Source organism: Rhinopithecus bieti, unplaced genomic scaffold (genome assembly GCF_001698545.2).
Source record: "Rhinopithecus bieti isolate Rb0 unplaced genomic scaffold, ASM169854v2 scaffold_41644, whole genome shotgun sequence".
NCBI classification, from domain to species: domain Eukaryota; kingdom Metazoa; phylum Chordata; class Mammalia; order Primates; family Cercopithecidae; genus Rhinopithecus; species Rhinopithecus bieti.
The window spans coordinates 868,187-872,761 of NW_016817838.1; positions in this window are offsets into that span (position 1 = coordinate 868,187).

Consider the following 4,575-nt stretch of genomic DNA (forward strand, 5'->3'; position numbering starts at 1 on the left):
ACCAGCCTGGCCAAGATGGTGAAACCCCATCTCTACTAAAAATACAAAAATCAGCCGGGTGTGGTGGTGGATGCCTGTAATCCCAGCTACTCGGGAGGCTGATGCAGATAATTGCTTGAACCCAGGAGGTGGAGGTTGCAGTAAGCTAAGATTGCACCATTGTATTCCAACCTGGACGACAGAGCAAGACTGTCAAAAAAAAAAAAAAAAAAAAAAAAAAAAAAAAGAAAAAAGAAAGATGGAGGCTTATTTTTCTTTCCTGTAACACGAAATTTAGTGATAAGTAAAGTAGTAGCATGACAGGGTGCTCAGGGACCCAGGCTTCTTCCATCTTTCCATTCCACCCCCCCTTAGTGTGCCTTTCATCCTCAAAGTCAACTCACTCATGGTCATGTGATGGCTGCCAGAGCTGCAGCTATTATGCCCCCATTCCAGGAAGGAAAAAAGAGGAAGGGGAGAAAGATAAAAAGAACGTACTTTTCAATTAAGTTGGTGGTTGGTGGCTTTGAAGAGCTTTTCTAGAAGCCTTGCCTAAAACCTTTGCTTTTGTTGTATTGGCCACCCCATCTGCAAAGGAAAGTGAGAAATGTGGTTGTTTTGTTTTGTTTTGTTTTTTGTTTTGTTTTATAGTGCTTATTCTATCCTAAGGAAATCATGGCTCTGTTAATAAAGAAGAAGAGAATGAGAAGACAACCAACAATCTTTGCCACAATTCCTAAGCAAAAGGCACTTGAACACTTTCCACAGAAGAGGCAGGCATGAAATAAATGAAAGGTTCGAGAATGGAGAAATCATGGCATAAAAGGTTGAGAGGAGAACAACGCAACCGAACAATGAAGATGAATATAAATACTTTTTTAAAGTCTAGGTATTCTCCAAATTTCTAACATTTATTTTGGAGAAAAGTTTTACATGATGTAAAATAAGAATAATATAATAAAATAATCTGTTTCTGAAACCTTAGTTTCTTTAAAACAATTATGAAGAATGAAGTTGGAAAAAGAAAGTAAAAGTGTGCTTAACTACTCATCTTATATACAATGATCTCAAAAGATTCCAATCCATACTCGATTTTGATAATTAGGGGAATGTAAATTGAAAACTATTTTGAAAATGTTGAGGTTGCTAATAGTGGAATTAGAGCCAACATTTATTTTCTAATACATTAAAGAAGATAAATTCAAAGGAAATACAATCTATTTACCAATAGACAGTTAAAATAAAAAAACAGCATAGCTAATGACAAGATGACAGGAGGGAAAAAACAAAATAATTAGTTATTACAATGTGTATAAATGTACTAAATTCCCCTATTAAAATATAGAGACTCTCAGACTGGATTGAAAATGAAATTCAACTATATTCTATTTACAAGATAATCAACTAAAACAAAGTTGTGAAAAAAGAATAAGAAGCAAAGGGATAGACAAAAGTGCATCAGGCAAACTAATGCAAACAGAAAGGAAATTGAGGCCCACAGTGTCAATCAGGCAAATATAATTTGGGACAATAAAGAATTAAACAAGAAAAGTAGAGTCTTGTTTCATGGAGAAGGAATCCCAGGTTTAGGCTGAGTGTTTCTGTTGGGATTCCAGATCTATGTGAACAGAAGCTAAAGGGTCTCTTAGGAGATAATTCAAGCTGTGTCCATTGCAGGGGTTGGGATATGGCTGGACATGTCTTGTGAGATGATAAGCTTTCTCTTACTAAAAGACTTTTTGCCTGAGACCTTAGGAGGCTCATCATTCATGATAAAGAAACCAAATTCAATTAATGTGACCTGGAAAGAAAATTGTAGTCACCAGAGGAAAATACCATTCTTAGGACAATGTGTTATCTATCATTGGAATTTGCCTTTTGGCCCATTCTCTGTAATTTTTCAAATCCAACCCTTCTGGAGAGCATAGAAATTGTAATTTAAAACCTAAAGGGTTATTTTCCCAAAATGTGGTGAAAAGTAAGAAACCAGCGGTATGTCCTTGGGATCCCTGTATAATGCAAAAGGTAAAGGGAGTTATTTATTCACTTCTGCTTTAGTGCGTTTGGCACCATGCAATTTAATTGGTATAAATATTACTATGGCAGCAATATAGAGTGAGTGAGTCTGGAATTAGAACAGGCATTTAGAAAGCTGTCACAATAGTCAGAGGAGAGAAATGCAAGAAACAGCAGTCCTTAACAAATACATCCATGTTATCCATGTTGTATCCCGTAGATTCCTGGAAAAGGAGTGGTGCACCTTCTACATATGGCCATGGCAGAGTAACTGGGATCAGACTTCCCTCCCAATATAAACAATAAGAAAACTAGATGAAAGATATAAAGCAACTGTTTTCAAACATTGAACAACTGGCAGTGCAGGATTGTGATCCTTGTGAGCAGGTGAACAAATAAGGTGAGCCCTACAGTTACTGCAGATTTCTGCTGGCAGGTATTTTCTGGATCATGGTTCAAGAAAAGGGAACCCAAATCTTGTTGATTTGAAGAAACAGACATCAAAGAGAAGGATGATGAAATAGTTATAATTTGCAGAAAATAATTTACAGAAAAGGAGGTCCAAGTATCTGCATGGCAGAGTCCACTGAAGTCTGTGGCTGAATCCTAAGGTACGCAATGCTAGACAAAGTGACCAGAGGATTATAAGCTGAATAATTCTCAGAATCTACATAGGACTAGGATAAGTTAGAGATCTGATCTTTCAGGATGGAGAGGCCTGTAAACATCCAGAAAATTTCAGAAGAGAACCCCAAAAGTCTTGCCTTAGTAATAAAGCTAAACTAGCCCTAGAGTAAGGTCTATTTTAAACCCGTTATACACATGCACATACACATACATGTACTCATACACAGACACATAGATTGCTTTAACCTTGAAAGGATCAAGTTGATTTGTAAGCAACCTATTTGTCTGCCAGAACAAAATTTAACATTCCTTGAAGGATGACAACATAATGCTGACAATGTCCAGCATGCAATAAAAAATTAGTAGACAATCTAAGGAGCAGGATAATGTGACCCATAACCAGGAGAAAATTATGATTAAAACAACATTGGAAATGATAGAGGTGGTGGAATTAACAGAGACATTTTAAAAACAGCTATTATGAATATGACAGAGGATTTAAAGGAAAACATCAATATAACAAGAATATAAATGGAAGATTTTTTTAAAAAACAACCAAATGAAACTTTTAGAGATTGAATATACTGTACCAAAAATAAAATGTTCACTGAATGAGATTAACAGCAGATTAAATACTGCAGAAGGAAACACCAGTGAACTTGAAGACATAAGTAATGAAACCATCCAAAGTGAATCAGAGAGAAAAAAAAGACTGGAACAATTAAATAGAGACTGAGCAATCTGTGGGCAATGTAAAATTTAATATTTGAATAATGAAAGTCTCAGAAAACAGTGGGGAGTGGATAGAAAAATATTTGAAAAAAACAATCATCATAAAATTTTCCAAATTTGATGAACACATAGACCTAAGAAACTCAATACACCTTAAATGGGATAAACACAAGGAAAACCACAGCAAGACACATCATTATCAAATGCTGAAAACCAGTAATAAAGAGAATATCTTACAAGTAGCTAGAACATAAAAACACATTACACACTAGTGAACCCATATGAGAATAGTCCTAAACTTTTATTCAGAAAGTAATAGAAGATAATGGAATGATAACTTTAAATGAGCAGCCAACAAGTGCTATCATCTTAAAACTGTATATCCAGTGAAAACAGCCTTCAAAAATAAAGGAAAGAAGATGGCCGAATAGGAACAGCTCCAGTCTCCAGCTCCCAGCACGAGTGACACAGAAGACAGGTGATTTCTGCATTTTCAACTGAGGTACTGGGTTCTTCTCACTAGGGAGTACCCGACAATCGGTGCTGGTCAGCTGCTGCAACCCGACCAGCGAGAGCTGAAACAGGGCGAGGCATCGCCTCACCTGGGAAGTGCAAGGGGGAAGGGAATCCCTTTTCCTAGCCAGGGGAACTGAGACACACAACACCTGGAAAATCGGGTAACTCCCACCCCAATACTGCGCTGTACCAAGGGTCTTAGCAAACGGGCACACCAGGAGATTATATCCCACACCTGGCCGGGAGGGTCCCATGCCCACCCACGGAGCCTCCCTCATTGCTAGCACAGCAGTCTGCGATCTAACTGCAAGGCAGCAGCGAGGCTGGGAGAGGGGTGCCCACCATTGCTGAGGCTTAAGTAGGTAAACAAAGCCACTGGGAAGCTCGAACTGGGTGGAGCTCACAGCAGCTCAAGGAGCCCTCCTGTCTCTGTAGACTCCACCTCTGGGGACAGGGCACAGCTAATCAACAACAACAACAACAACAACAACAAACCAGCAGAAACCTCTGCAGACCCAAACGACTCTGTCTGACAGCTTTGAAGAGAGCAGTGGATCTCCCAACACGGAGGTTGAGATCTGAGAACGGACAGACTGCCTGCTCAAGTGGGTCCCTGACCCCTGAGTAGCCTAACTGGGAGACATCCCCCACTAGGGGCAGTCCGACACCCCACACCTCACACGGTGGAGTACACCCCTGAGAGGA